General features: G+C 40.3%; 1 pseudogene; it reads left to right on the top strand.

Moving 5' to 3' along the window:
- Window positions 1-240: 240 nt before the first annotated feature.
- On the top strand, window positions 241-7926 carry LOC128578967 (52 kDa repressor of the inhibitor of the protein kinase-like; annotated as a pseudogene).
- The last annotated feature ends 8485 nt before the right edge of the window (window positions 7927-16411 follow it).

Raw genomic sequence — 16411 nt, 5'->3', positions numbered from 1 at the left:
GTGAGCCCATCATGGCTGCACCTTATCCTGGTTTGTTTTCGTCAATCATCCCTGAAGGTTCACTAAGATCTATAATTGCAGGTTCCCTGCTCGTCTTGTTCACTAATGGGCCGTACTCATAAATATTTACTGAAAAAGTGAATGAAAGGGACTATAAAGTCCCATTAGTCCAGGCCTCTCCCTTTAGAGATGAGAAGTGGCCTGTCAAACATCACACAGCTAATTACCTGAAGCCAAGCCATGGGCAGTAAGCTCTACAGTTCAGAGCAGAAGCAACTGCTTATGACAAAACAAAAGGTAAACCTTGAGATTCAGAGGAATATATTCCCCCACAATATAAATTGTGTGGAAATTTAGTGTGGCTCACTAGACCAACATCATGAAAAGGAAGGAACAAAATGTTGCCTCTGGGGCCGCGGCCAGGGGTGCCTCCTGCTGCGGTTTGTAGCACACCTCTCCCGCGAGGGTTGTAGCACAGCGGCGCCAGGAGATAGATGTTCTAATTCAATACTGCTACGTAAATAACTTAATCACAGTCAACACTGTTGTGTGACATCACTAGTTATAATTTTTATTGATTTACCATTTTAACATTCTCATCTCACCCCATCTTGTCTGCATCTTAAGTTTCTGAAATTATGATTTTTTTTGGTTAGGTAGTATAGCCACAGGAGTATTTTTTTTTTTTAGAGACATCGTCATTGTAGTGCCTTAATTATTAGTCATATTTTTCTATTTATGTTATAAATTTAACTGGAGGGGTGGAGACAAGATGGCCAACTGAAGCCAGCTTTCCACAGAGGCTTCCATCCAGAAGGAGAGTTAAAGGACAAAAATTTAGCAAGTAACCTGGTGGATCTGAGCTGCACCAAGGGAAAAGGTTGAAGATTGCACATCAACCCCACTGAGGTGAGCTGTGACCACAAGGATACAAACAAAAGGACAAAATCCATCACCAAGTGGATGGTAGTCCCCTCCCCCATGAGAACGGCTTGGAGTGACCCACAAACAAACATGAAGAGTTCAAAGGTCCTCCCACTACACTCCACAGGAGAGACCCTCTAAAAACTGGATCTACCTTCCCTACTATGCCTCTTGCCAGGCATAAAACTGTATATATTCTCTACCTGCAACTCTGAGCTCCTGGCACTCCCCTGCACTCTCACTCTGAGGTCTGGAAGACTGTCCCCCAGGAGTTCAGATTCTTGGGTGATTCCTTGAGGGGTGTGGACAGTGCCTAAATTGCAGCTGGTCAGTGCTGACTCTGGAGCATGGGAGTGAGGAGAGGAAATCGGCTGAGAGGGAACCACACCAGAGCAGTAGTTCCCTGAGGCTTGGAGCAGCAGCCGTCTTTTAGCAGCAATACGGCTCACTCCCAGATATTCTGAAGCCACACGCCCTGTCTCCCTGGGCAACCAGAGGTGGCTAGCAACCACCTGTGAGTAAAGGATTTGCCTGAGGTGGTACCAACTCACAGACCAGGGAAGTTCCCAGGGCTGTCCCACAGGACCACTTTACTGACCCTAAGATGCACCTGGCCCTCAGGGGATTGTCAGCCTATAGACAAAGGAAGGCAGCAAGATAGAACTGGCAGGTAACCTAATACAAATCTGCAGGAAAAAAGACAGGGCTTTGGAACTCAAAAAAGCTTCTCTTCTGCAGGGGAATTTAGCAGGAACAAAACCAAAATCCTGCAAACTTGTTCTGTTCTGTTCTGTCAGTAACATCAATCAGGGGTGGGGCTGGACCTGAGTGAACACCACACAACCTCCATCAAGTGCCTGAGGCTGTCTGGCCTCACCTCCTCCTGCTAGAGAGAGGCAGAGCGCAGAGGCCTGGCAGGTTTCCTTGTGATTTAGGCAGGTGCAAACCCCTGGAGTATCTGTTCACTACAGGCAACTGCATCAGCCAACTGCGGGGCTATCAGTGACTGGGTGTGACAGAGGTGCAAGGTGGGGAAGGAGGTAGAAAAAGAAAGAAGACTACCCAACACGTTCTATGAAGCAAACATCACCCTCATCCCCAAACCAGGGAAAGACCCAACAAAAAAAGAAAATTATAGACCCATATCACTAATGAATATAGATGCAAAAATATTCAGCAAGATCCTAACAAACAGAATCCAGAAACACATCAAACAAATTGTACATCATGACCAAGTCAGTTTCATCCCAGGGTCTCAAGGCTGGTTCAAAGTATGTAAATCTATAAGTATAATACAGCACTTAAACAAATTAAAAAACAAAGACCATATAATTCTCTTGATCGATGCAGAAAAAGCTTTTGATACTATCCAGCATCCCTTCATGATCAGAACACTTAAGAAAATTGGTATAGAAGGAACTTTTCTTAAACTGATAGAGGCCATCTACAGCAAACCCACAGCCAATATCATATTGAAGGGACTTAAATTGAAATCATTTCCACTCAGATCAGGAACCTGACAAGGGTGCCCATTGTCTCCACTACTCTTTAAAATTCTTTTTTTCTTTTTTTCTTTTTTTTTTTTTGTGGTTTTTGGCCGGGGCTGGGTTTGAACCCACCACCTCCGGCATGTGGGACCAGAGCCCTACCCCTTTGAGCCACAGGCGCTGCCCTACTCTTTAAAATTCTAATGGAAGTTTTAGCCACCACAATTAGGGAAGAAAAGGCAATCAAGGGTGTTCAAATAGGGTCAAAAGAGATCAAACTTTTGCTCTTCGCAGATGATATGATTGTATATCTGGAAAACACGAGGGATTCTACAACAAAACTCTTAGAAGTGATCAAGGAGTACAGCAGTGTCTCAGGTTACAAAATCAACATTCATAAATCAGTAGTCTTTATATATACCAACAATAGTCAAGTTCAAAAAACAGTTAAGGACTCTATCCCATTCACAGTAGTGCCAAAGAAGATGAAATATTTGGGAGTTTATCTAACAAAGGACATGAAAGATCTCTATAAAGAGAACTATGAAACTCTAAGAAAAGAAATAGCTGAAAATGTTAAATGGAAAAACATACCAGGCTCATGGCTGGGAAGAATCAACATTGATAAAATGTCCATACTACCCAAAGCGATATACAATTTTAATGCAATCCCTATTAAAGCTCCACTGTCATGCTTTAAAGATCTTGAAAAAACCATACTTCATTTTATATGGAATTAGAAAAATCCTCAAATAGCCAAAACATTACTCAGAAATAAAAACAAAGCAGGAGGAATCACACTACCAGACCTCAGACAACTCTACAAATCGATAGTTATCAAAACAGCATGGTACTGGCACAAAAACGGAGAAGTAGATGTCTGGAACAGAATAGAGAACCAAGGTATGAATCCAGCTACTTACCATTATTTGATCTTTGACAAGCCAATTAAAAACATTCAGTGGGAAAAAGATTCCCTATTTAACAAATGGTGCTGGGTGAATTGGCTGGCAACCTGCAGAAGACTGAAACTGGACCCACACCTTTCACCATTAACTAAGATAGACTCTCACTTGATTAAAGATTTAAACTTAAGACATGAAACTATAAAAATACTAGAAGAGAGTGTAGGGAAAACCCTTGAAGAAATTGGCCTGGGCGAGTATTTTATTAGGAGGACCCCCCGGGCAATTGAAGCAGCTTCAAAAATACACTACTGGGACCTGATCAAACTAAAAAGCTTCTGCACAGGCAAGAAAACAGTAAGTAAAGCAAACAAACAGCCCCTCAGAATGGGAGAAGATATTTGCAGGTTATGTCTCTGACAAAGGTTTAATAACCAGAATCCACAGAGAACTCAAATGTATAAGCAAGAAAAGACCAAGTGATCCCATCGCCAGCTGGGCAAGGGATTTGAAGAGAAACTTCTCTGAAGGAGACAGGCATGCAGCCTATAGACATATGAAAAAATGCTCATCATCTTTAATCATCAGAGAAATGCAAATCAAAACTACTTTCAGATATCATCTAACTAACTCCAGTAAGACTAGCCTATATCACAAAATCCCAAGACCAGAGATGTTGGCGTGGATGTGGACAAAAGGGAACACTTCTACACTGCTGGTGGGAATACAAATTAATATATTCCTTTTGGGAAGATGTATGGAGAACACTTAGAGATCTAAAAATAGATCTGCCATTCAATCCTATAATTCCTCTACTAGGCATCTACCCAGAAGACCAAAAATCACATCACAACAAAGATATTTGTACCAGAATGTTTATTGGAGCCCTATTCATAATTACTAAGTCATGGAAAAAGCCTAAGTGCCCATCAATCCACGAATGGATTAATAAATTGTGGTATATGTAAACCATGGAATATTATGCAGCCTTAAAGAAAGACGGAGACTTTACCTCTTTCATGTTTACATGGATGGAGCTGGAACATATTCTTCTTAGTAAAGTATCTCAAGAATGGAAGAAAAAGTATCCAATCTACTCAGCCTACTATGAAACTAATTTATGGCTTTCACATGAAAGCTATAACCCAGTTACAACCTAAGAATAGGGGAAGGAGGAAAGGGGAGGGAGAGATGGGATAGGTGGGCAGAGGGAGGGGGATTGGTGGGATTACACCAGTGGTGCATCTTACAAGGGTATATGTGAAACTTAGTAAATGTGGAATGTAAATGTCTTAGCACAATAACTAAGAAAATGCCAGAAAGGCTATGTTAACCAGTGTGATGAAAATGTGTCAAATGGTCTATGAAACTAGTGTATGGTGCTCCATGATCACATTAATGTACATAGCTATGATTTAATTAAAAAAAAAATGTTGCCTCCATGACCTGATAGTTCTTAAAGAATTTGGATCTGGAGATTACTGATGCACTCCTAGCATTTATTAACATAAAATTTGACTAGGAAAGATATCTACTTTAGTGCCTATTCTAATAACTGGTTTTCTTTTAAAATGTTAAAGAGCCTCAAACATCTATACATTTTACAAATGCTTCAGAAAGTATGAATTTCTCTAAAAATAAATACTGACCTTGAGAGAGGAACAATATCTGTCGTTCCTCACCTGCCATTGGAAACAGAACAAACAACGCTTTTCAGGCAATGGACAACAGGTAGTGCAGGACTGTGTTCCAAAAGTGAAAGGAACCTTTACTAGGAAGTGAGCTGAGTAAGCCACCCACAGCCAGCAAAAATGCTGAGTTATAAGACTTTAGATTTTCTGAAATGAAAGCATGTTCTTTTGGGCTTTCATATCTGATATACAAGATTACCTGGAATCCTGGCAGAGAATTCTTCTTCACTCTCCTCCAGAGTTGGGATTGTTCCCTGTCTCACTGTGTTGGAATATTCTGCCTTCTGTTATCTTCTGAGTGGAAAATATTCTATGACTAACTGGCCTGAGAGTCTATTTTTGTTATCTACCTCAAGGGAGTTATTTCCTGATCCCTTGGTCTGTAAGCATCTTCTTCTTCTTTTTTTTTTGACACAGAGTCTCAAGCTATCTCCCTGGGTACAGTGCTGTGCCATCACAGCTCATAGCAACCTAAACTCTTGGGCTTAAGTGATTCTCTTGCCTTCCAAGTAGCTGGGACTATAGACATCCACCACAACACCCAGCTATTTTGTTGTTGTAGTTGTCGCCTGTTGGGTCTAATCCAACAGGCCCAAACTGGATTTGAACACTCCAGCTCCAGTGTATATGGCTGGTGCCCCAGCCACCCAGTACAGGCAATGACCCTGTAAGCATCATCTTGCCTCTCTTCTATTACCTTGACTTCTGGGCTCAATATCTCTTTCACAAGGCTCTCTTTCCTTAGTTGAGATGATTTCTATCACCTATGTTAGATGCCTCTTTTTCCTGGTTATATTTTAATAAAAATTTTCTTATTAAAATTTGTTTATTTTTTATTCATGAACATTATGTTTTAAAGAAAACTAAAATAAACTAGAAAACTAATATCTTTAGAACGGCAATAGTAATAGCATAGGAAGATTTTTTGGCTTCTTTAAACAATCCAGACATGTCAAGAAGCTAAGAAAAAAAACATTGCCTGTTAAACCTTAAGATAAAATTTCAGCATCAGACCTTAACATCAGAGTTAGAAACAAAATTTGATCTTACCAGTCATTAGAACAATTCACAGAGTAAAAACAGAAAACATATACAAGAATTGAGCAAAACAGAAACAGAAAAAAAACAATCAATGAAACTTCTGAACAGGAACAAAAACTTAAAGACCAAAAAATCACATTATAAAAAAGATATTTGTACCAGAATGTTTATTGCAGCCCTATTCATAATTGCTAAGTCATCGAAGAAGCCCAAGTGCCCGTTGACCCATGAATGGATTAATAAACTGTGGTATATGTACACCATGTAATATTATGCAGCCTTAAAGAAAGATGGAGACTTTACCTCTTTCATGTTTTCATGGATGGAGCTAGAACATATTCTTCTTAGCAAAGCATCTCAAGAATGGAAGAAAAAGTATCCAATGTACTCAGCCCTACTATGAAACTAATTTATAGCTTTCATATGAAAGCTGTAGCACTAGAATATGGGGAAAGGAGCAATGGGGGCAAGGGGTGGGGGATGATGGGCAGAGGGAGGGCAATTGGTGGGACCACACCTATGGTGCATCTTTGAAGGGTACAGGTGAAACTTACTAAATGCAGAATATAATGTCTGAACACAATAACTAAGAAAATGCCATTAAGACTATGTTAACCAGTTCGATGAAAATATTTCAAACTGTATATAAAACCTGCACATTGTACTTCATGATTGCATTATTGCACACAGCTATGATTTAATAACAAAAACCCCCCGCACATTGTACCCCATGATTGCATTAATGTACATAGCTATGATTTAATAAAAAAAGAAAAAGAAAACACCTAATGAAACCAACAACAGCGATGCTAGTACAGAAGAGGAGGTTGAAGAACAGAATGAAGACATTTTACCTCTCACCCTTGAAAAGAAGGAAAACAAAGAAATCTGAAATCTTTATTTGGCATCTTTATGCTTATGGGAAAACAAAATATACATCTATAGATGGACATGAGACTGATGAAATTTCAGATGATCTCCTTACTCCTGGTAACTTTCAAGCACTTTCAAGTCACCGCTGGTGACACTGATAAATTCTGGTGAAGAGGCTTTGAGACAACATCAGTTAACACATCAGTTTTGTTCAAGAATACAGTAGAAACAGATGTTAGAAATCTGTAAGAGCTGAATTTGGGAAGAAACGCTTAGGAAGTGACAGACTCACTCTTTTTTTAAATCTTTTTTTTTTTTTTTGGCCGGGGCTGGGTTTGAACCTGCCACTTCCGGCATATGGGACCGGCGCCCTACTTCTTGAGCCACAGGCACCGCCCAAGAGACTCACTCTTTTTATCACAGAAGATGTAGTAGATATAGCAGGGGGAAAGCACCTACCTGTGCTGGCACTGGTGAGGTTTGTGGATGAATCTCATAACCTGAGAGAGGAATTTGTAGACTTCCTGCCTTATGAAGCTGATGAAGAAATTTTGGCTGTGAAAATTCACTGCCATAACTGAGAAGTGGTAGCTAAATATGGAGTATTGTCATGGCCAGGCTTACATTGTGTCCAGTGGATTTTTTTCCAAAATGAAAGTTATTTCTAGACTTCTAGAGAAATCTACCCAAGCTAAACACTTTGGCCTAAATGTGTGCTTGGAATAATCATGGAGTTATCTGTTGGATTGGGGACAATTGAGGAAGTTTGTTCTTTTTTCCATTGATCACCATAACTGCTTTTAGAACCTGACAACATAATTTCTGTTCTTTTTCAGAACAGTGAAGAAAGGGTTAAAGAACTGAAGGAAATTTGCCATTATCAGTTGACAGGAACACATGATGCTTTTGAAATTTTAGTGGACATCTTGCAATCATTTGTTTTAAGTTTAGATGGTATAAATAGTGGCACAACTATTAGATGGAATTAACTATATAGCTGGCTGAGCCTGTGCCCTCTGTAGTTCAGTAATAAATTTTTATTTCATTGTTACCATTGTTGCTCTTAAAAATGGCCTCTCTTTTAGAAAGGCCTTCAGGAAAATCTGAGAGGATCAAATCCTCTGAGGTTTGTATTTTTTTTATTTATTTATTTATTTATTTATTTTTTTGTAGTCAGTAGCTTGACTCAAGTACTGTCTTCACTCAATGAAATGATGGAAAAATATTGTAGTTTATCATGAGTTTTGGTTTGAGGAAGCCACAAATTTGGCAAGCAAGTATGATATTCAGGTAAAGCTCTTTAGGAAATTCTGCAGAGTTCAGCAATTAACTTGGAAATTCAACTAACTTCTGAGTTACTGTAAAGAAACCTTAAGTGTTCCAACAGAGGAACACATTATTCTAAAAGCAAGACCTCAAAGCTCTTTAATGCTTACTTTAGATACCCTAATTCAACAGTCAACTCAACTTCAATACATCAGAGGAACACCATGCTGTGATGTACAGAAGTATTTACCCAATCTTGACACACTCTCAGCTGAACTTAATTGCTACAAAATCAAATAGATACACAGAGTAAAATATATTGAACTTTAATCCACCATTCATAAAGCCCTCTACCTGCCCCACATGAAGTTTTTTCCTAACATGTATGCATTGCTAAAGGTCCTATGTATATTTCTTGTGATGAAAGTTGAGAATGAATGGTAAGAAAATAGATGAAAACATCTCAAAGCATACTTGAGGAACAATTTGACAGAACGAAGGTAAAATAACTTGGCTTTGCTTATCCAGATTTGATGGTGGACACATACATCAAACTCTATACAACTAAGTTAGAGCTTCCTGTGGATAATTCAGAAACCACTGAAAATATCTAAGAGACTTTAAATATTTTTAATCACTTTATTTTACATTTGATATTTAAAAGAGGCCACTAAATTGCTGAATATCTTTGCCTATAGGGCTCCATTGAATAGTCTAGCCCTAGATAATCTATGAATGGCCCCAGTTTAAAGATATCTTTGAAGATGTATGTGTTCTTCTACAAAATAGCATGTTTCACTTTGTTGTGATCTCTGCTGTGGCACTCTTGAATTGTTTTAGGTAAGTCATTTTAGATCTAACACTTACTAGCACGGTGGACCCACAGCAGGTATTGAGTTATCAATTCTTTGAAAAAATAAACTTTGAAGAGGTATGAGAGGAAAGAATACATTTGATAAAATGAAATTGATGATTGACCTTTGATAAATATGTTGATAAAAATTTATGATGGTCAGTTAAATTATCAGAGAGAAAAGCTTGTGAAGTCACCAAATGAGGATTTCATTATAAATTTTTTCTTTATTAATAACTAAACTTAAAGAAACAATTAAAATGTTAACACTAAACATTTTTAACAGTTAAAACAGTTAATACTAAACTTAAGTGAGTTAAAATTGAATGGAAGAGCCTGCCATTCTTATTCCACATCTCCTATTCTCTGTTTAAATGCATTTGTTGAGCCTATTCTTTGTAAGTTTTTAAGCAGGTATACCTTAAGCATTTCTATTTCATGATTTACAGAATCACAGGCCATGAATTCTGATACTGACTTGACTGTTTTCTTCTTTTTCCATGACTATCTATTGCCTGTCTTGATTTATAAGCAAAACCTAGAAAAACTACAAAAATGTTTTGTGGTTTATCAAAGAAAAATATGGAAAATATTGCTATTATTTTTGGTGAAGTCAATATTCTATAGTTTATTTCAATCTAAACATAAATTTTTAAAATATGTACATATATTTATTATAAATTATATGATGTTCATAAAAATTTAGCAACACCTTTTCTGGGAGGTTATTACTTTCATATTTTTTTGCCATAGAAATAACCAAATGTGGCCCGTGCTGTGGCTCATGCCTATAATTCTAGCACTCTGAGAGGCCAACGAGCAGGGACTGCTTGAGCTCAAAAGTTCTAGATCAAATTGAGCAAGAGCAAGACCCCATCCCTGCTAAAAATATAAAAACTGAGGCAGAAGGATCGCTGAAGCCAGGATTCAATGTGGCTATGGGGATGGTGTCATGGCACTCTACCCAGGGTAACAGAGTAAAAAGACTCTGTATCAAAAAATTAAATGTGCTACTGATTAAGTAAAAATATCCAAATCTCATCAACTGCATTGTAAGGAACTCCAATCAAATCTGTGTAGCCAATCCTTTTTTTATACTCAATTCTTCTTTGTGTTTGAAATCAGTTATAGATGAAATGTTCCTCTTCAAAGAGATTGATAAAAAGACTCTCATGTTTTCTAAGATACAAACCTATCATAATTCTGAAACCATGCCCCAGACTATGTAAGAATGCCGCGGACCGCTGGTCGATGGGCCTCAGTCCGAGGGTGCTCAGGGTGAACGGTACAGGTTGGTTGAGAGGTCGACGCAGGATAAATGACAGACTGCACACAGCACTTGGTGAAGTAAGCAGCTGTAAATTTTACTGAGAATATATGTTGGTATTTATACATTTTCTTCCCAAGGTTCAAACAATGTAATCGTTATTTTGCTTATGTTTGTAAATTATCTTTGTGTCTGTATATGTGGTTTATCATGCATTACATGTTTTCAAGGTTTTGCTCTCCGGAGGGAGGTGGTTTATCTTTTCAAGGTTTTGCTCTCCGGAGGGAGGTGGTTTATTTTTAACACCTGGTTACTTCCTCTTATCTAGGAATGTCAAGGCTTGTGACTTCTCTTAGCTTTATAATTGTTCTCAGTTTCTTATAATCTCTTTTAAAAATAGCTGAACATATTCTTTTACGTATAATGCTTGACTACTTCTATATATATTATCTATATATTTTTACTCTTATTAGTAACTATACTTTGATTCATAATTAATTGTTTGTTAAACACTAAACTACTCTATTGATTTGTATTACATATGAGAATTAGTGAAGTAAGATGTTTTTCTAAGTAAAGTTTTACTGCAGGTGGTGATAGTGTATGTCATGTTGGAACATCTTGTTTGCTGTGCCTGCATTGTCTCAAGTCACTGACATTTATGGTAGGGACGTGCTGTTGACCAGGCTTACTTGGAGCCACTGAGTCTGACACAGCCATTCTTGCTGTGCTTAATCTGGATCAGTAAACCACTGTGTTTATTCTTAAAATCTTATAGATTGTTTTGACAAGACAAACAAGTATTCAGCAACACATAAGAGTTTCTTAATAATATGCCATGTCCCTCATGAGATTGCGTCAAAAAACAGCATGCTAGGCAACATTTCTGTCGCTGTGCACACTGGAGGTGCTGGGGGCCTCGCTCCAGGGAGCACTGACCTCCTTTCCTGCGTCTTTACAACGCGGACAGCGCCGCCTCGCTGCGGCCAGTTGCCGAGGGTGCGTCATAAGAATTTCCAATACTAATGGGAAAGTGAGTGGACTAATTAAGACACTAGCCCAGGATCAAGCAAAGTTAAGAATTGCATGAGAATAAATACATTGATTAAAATTTCGTGTTTTGGGAGGACGACAAGATGGCAGACTAAAGCCAGCTTTCAACAGAGGCTCCCGTCCAGAAGGAGAGTTAAGGGACAGGAATTTAGTAAGTATCCTGGTGGACTTGAGCCTCACCAGGAGAGAAGGTTGAAGAACGCACATCAACACCGCTGAGGCAAGCTGTGATCACAAGGACGCAAACAAAAGGTACAAAATCCACCACCAAGCGGACGGGAGTCCCCCTCCCCCATGAGACCGGCTCAAGAGCCCCACAATTGAACAAGCGGGCAGAAATTAAAGGCCCTCCCACTACACTCCAGGGAGAGACCTTCTAAAAAATGGACTTACCTCCCCTACTGGGGTGCCGTGGCGTTCTCCTGCCGGGCATAAAACTGAATAAAACTTTGGGAATCCTTTGCCGGCAACACTGAATCCCCGGCGCTCCCCTCCCACCCACTGAGGTCTGGAGGCCTGTCCCCCAGGAGTTCGGATCCTTGGGTGATTTCTCACGGGGAGTGGACAGTCCCCGAGTTGCGACTGGTCAGCATTGACTCTGAGGAGTGCAAGTGAGGAGAGGGCACCGGGCTGAAGGGGAGTCACGCCTCGGCGGCACTTCCCTGTGGTGCAGTGCAGCAACCCTCCCCAAGCACAAGACTGAATAAGACTTTAGCTTCCCCGCTGAGAGCTGAGAGCCCCTACTCTCACTCGGGGTCTGAGGGCCTATCCCCCAGGAGTTCGGCTCCTTGGGTGATTTCTCGAAGGGAGTGCACAGTGCCTGAGCTGCGTCAGGTCAGCGCTGACTCTGGGACACGTGAGCGAGGAGAGGGCACTCTGCTGAGGGGAAATCAAGCCTTGGTAGCACTTCCCTGTGGTGCAGTGCAGGAGCCCTCCCCGGGCCGTAGTGTTGCGTAAAACTGAATGAAACTCTAGCTTCCCCCCCCACTCCCAATTGGGGTCTGGGGGCCCATCCCCCAAGAGTTCTGATTCTTGGGGGATCTCTTGAGGGGTGTAGACCCAGCACAAACTGCGGCCGCTCAGTGCTGACTCTGGGGCGCGGGACAGAGGAGAAAAGGGTCACCTGAGTGCCCACACCAGAGCAGCAGTTCCCTGGAGGTAGATCAACAGCCGTTTTTTCTTTAATGGCAGAACGCTCACTTCTGGATATTCTGAGGCCACACCCCCTGTCTCCCTGGGCAACCAGAGGAGGCCACCGGTGAGCGGGGGATTTCCTGACACGGCTCACAAACCCGGGAAGCTTCCAGGGCGGGGCCGACCCAGAGAGGTGTTCGGAGGCAAATCTCCAGCAGCAAAGACGTTTGAACTCAAAACAGCCCGTCTTCGGTAGGCGATTTCAACAGGAACAGAGACAGAACCCCGCAAAGTTGTCTGTTCTGTTCTGTTCTGTTCTGTTAGCATCATCCATCAGGGATGGGGCTAAGCCTGAGTGAACACCTCCTTCCCATCACCTGCATCAAACACTCAAAGATGTCAGGCCCCATCTCATCCAGCTAGATAGCGGCAGTCTGCGGGGGCCTGGCAGACTTCCTTGTGATTCAGGAAGGTGCAAACCCCTGGAGTGTCTGTTCACTGCAGGCAACTGGGTTAGACATCTGCAGAGATACCAGTGACTGGGTCCGACGGAGGGGCAAAGTGGGGAAGGAGATGTCAACCTTCCCAGACTGCTCTGTTTGCGGGGTGGCTCCTCCTGACTCCACGCTGCACTGGGGTGAGCCGTGTCAGAGGAGTCACCAGGCCCCTGTGATCCAGTTCCCAGAAACCTCTTGAACTCTCCCACCCGAGACAAGTGCTGATTGAGACAGTTAATTTTGACCTTTTGAACTGGGCTAATAGACTGAGGACTTTTCAGGCAGTGCCCTGGGTGTGCGATTGTAGGAAGGTTTGATTCTCCTTTTCCAACTGGGGCCAGAGGTGGGCAGGCGGGGTGACTTAATTGCTGATTTTTCCACACAGCTGAGACTTCAAGCCAGAGTAGAAGTTGCAATAGGATGGAACAGAAACCAGCTGAAAACAAGACAGAACCACTTTGCTCCACCACACCAGACAGGGCCCCAGCTTCTCAGGCCACAACACTGTACGGGCCCTCGATAAAACCCCAGGGGAAAAACCAAAGGGAGTAAAATAACCATGGGGCGGAATCAGCAGAAAAACTCTGGTAACATGAATAACCAGAATAGATCAACCCCCCCCACAAGAAAAGATACGGCAGATGTGATTGAAGATCCCATTCATAAACAACTGGCTGAGATGTCAGAAATCGAATTCAGAATTTGGATTGCAGACAAGATTAATAAAATGGAATTAGGAATTCGAGGAGAAATTCAAAAATTGTCTCAAGAATTTAACGAATTTAAAGACAAAACCACCAAAGACTTAGACACACTGAAGCAAGAACTTACAGCCCTCAAAGATATGAAAAATACAGTAGAATCCCTCAGTAACAGAATGGAGCAAGCAGAAGAAAGGATTTCTGACATTGAAGATAAAGTCTTCGAACGCTCCCAATCTCTCAAAGAGGAAGAGAAATAGAGAGCAAAAACGGATCACTCACTCAGCGAACTCTCAGATAATTCGTAAAAAAGCAACATAAGGATTATAGGAATTTCTGAGAACGATAAAGTCGCCTCCGAGTGCACAGAGACCCTTCTGCATGAAATTATGAAAGAAAATTTTCCAGACATGCCTAGAGAATCTGAAATTCAGATAGCAGACAGCTTCAGAACCCCAGCACGATTCAACCCCAATAAGTCATCCCCCAGACATATCATAATTAGCTTCCCTAAAGTTAACATGAAAGAGAAGATTCTCAAAGCAGCCCGGCGAAAGAAAACTAAAACTATAACGTATAAAGGTAAGAATATTAGAATAACTGCAGACCTCTCTGCTGAAACTTTTCAAGCCAGAAGAGGCTGGTCATCAACTTTTAATCTCCTAAAGCAAAAAGACTTTCAACCCAGGATCTTGTATCCAGCTAAACTGAGTTTCATCTATGATGGAGAAATTAAATACTTCAATGACATTCATATGTTGAAAAAATTTGCCATAAGTAAACCAGCTCTTCAGGATGTTCTCAGACCTATCCTCCACAATGACCAACCCAATCCTATACCACAAAAGTAAACTCACTCAGAAACTTCGGATCAAACTCCAACTTCCACACTGGCGAAAGGATTAAAAATGTCCACTGGACCTTTGAAAAACTCGATACCCAAATTTCCACCAGACTTATCAGTACTCTCCATCAATGTGAATGGCTTAAACTGTCCTCTAAAGAGGCATAGGTTAGCTGACTGGATACAGAAACTCAAGCCAGATATTTGTTGCATACAAGAGTCACATCTCAATTTAAAAGATAAATACAGACTCAGGGTGAAAGGATGGTCATCCATATTTCAGGCAAATGGTAATCAGAAAAAAGCAGGTGTTGCAATTTTATTTGCAGATACAGTAGGCTTTAAACCATCAAAAGTAAGGAAGGACAAGAATGGTCACTTCATATTTGTTAAAGGGTAATACTCAATATGATGAGATCTCAATTATTAATATCTGTGCACCCAACCAGAATGCACCTCAATTTATAAGAGAAACTCTAACAGACATGAGTAACTTGATTTCCTCCAGCTCCATAATCATCGGAGATTTCAACACTCCCTTGGCACTGTTGGATCGATCCTCCAGAAAGAAGCTGAGCAAAGAAATCTTAGATTTAAACCTAACCATCCAATATTTAGATTTAGCAGACATCTACAGAACATTTCATCCCAACAAAACTGAATACACATACTTCTCATCAGCCCACGGAACTTACTCCAGAATTGACCACATTTTAGGTCACAAGTCTAACCTCAGTAAATTTAAAGGAACAGAAATTATTCCATGCATCTTCTCGGACCATCATGGAATAAAACTTGAATTGAGTAACAACAGAAATCTGCCTACCCATACAAAAACATGGAAGTTAAATAACCTTATGCTGAATGATAGCTGGGTCAGAGATGAGATTAAGAAAGAAATCGCCAATTTTTTGGAACAAAACGACAATGAAGACGCAAACTATCAGAACCTCTGGGACACTGCAAAGGCATTTCTAAGAGGGAAATTTATAGCACTGCAAGCCTTCCTCAAGAGAACGGAAAGAGAGGAAGTTAACAACTTAATGGGACATCTCGCGCAACTGGAAAAGGAAGAACATTCCAACCCCAAACCCAGTAGAAGAAAAGAAATAACCAAAATTAGAGCAGAATTAAATGAAATTGAAAACAAAAGAATAATACAACAGATCAATAAATCAAAAAGCTGGTTTTTTGAAAAGGTCAATAAAATAGATAAACCTCTGGCCAACCTAATCAGGAAAAAAAGAGTAAAATCTCTAATATCATCAATCAGAAACAACAAAGACGAAATAACCACAGACTCATCAGAAATCCAAAAAATCCTTCATGAATATTACAAGAAACTTTATTCTCAGAAATATGAAAATCTGAAGGAAATAGGCCGATACTTGGAAGCACGCCACCTTCCAAGACTTAACCAGAATCAAGTGGAAATGTTGAACAGACCCATATCAAGTTCAGAAATAGCATCAACTATACAAAACCTCCCTAAAAAGAAAAGCCCGGGACCAGATGGTTTCACGTCAGAATTCTACCAAATCTTTAAAGAGGAATTAGTGCCTATATTACTCAACCTGTTCCAAAAGGTAGAAAAAGAAGGAAGACTACCCAACACGTTCTATGAAGCAAACATCACCCTGATCCCCAAACCAGGAAAAGACCCAACAAGAAAAGAAAATTATAGACCGATATCACTAATGAATATAGATGCAAAAATATTCAATAAGATCCTAACAAACAGAATCCAGCAACACATCAAACAAATTATACATCATGACCAAGTTGGTTTTATCCCAGGGTCACAAGGCTGGTTCAATATATGTAAATCTATAAATGTAATTCAGCACATAAACAAATTAAAAAACAAAGACCATA

The sequence above is a fragment of the Nycticebus coucang genome, chromosome Y (genome assembly GCF_027406575.1).
Source record: "Nycticebus coucang isolate mNycCou1 chromosome Y, mNycCou1.pri, whole genome shotgun sequence".
NCBI classification, from domain to species: Eukaryota; Metazoa; Chordata; class Mammalia; order Primates; family Lorisidae; genus Nycticebus; species Nycticebus coucang.
This window is presented reverse-complemented; position numbering and strand designations above follow the sequence as displayed.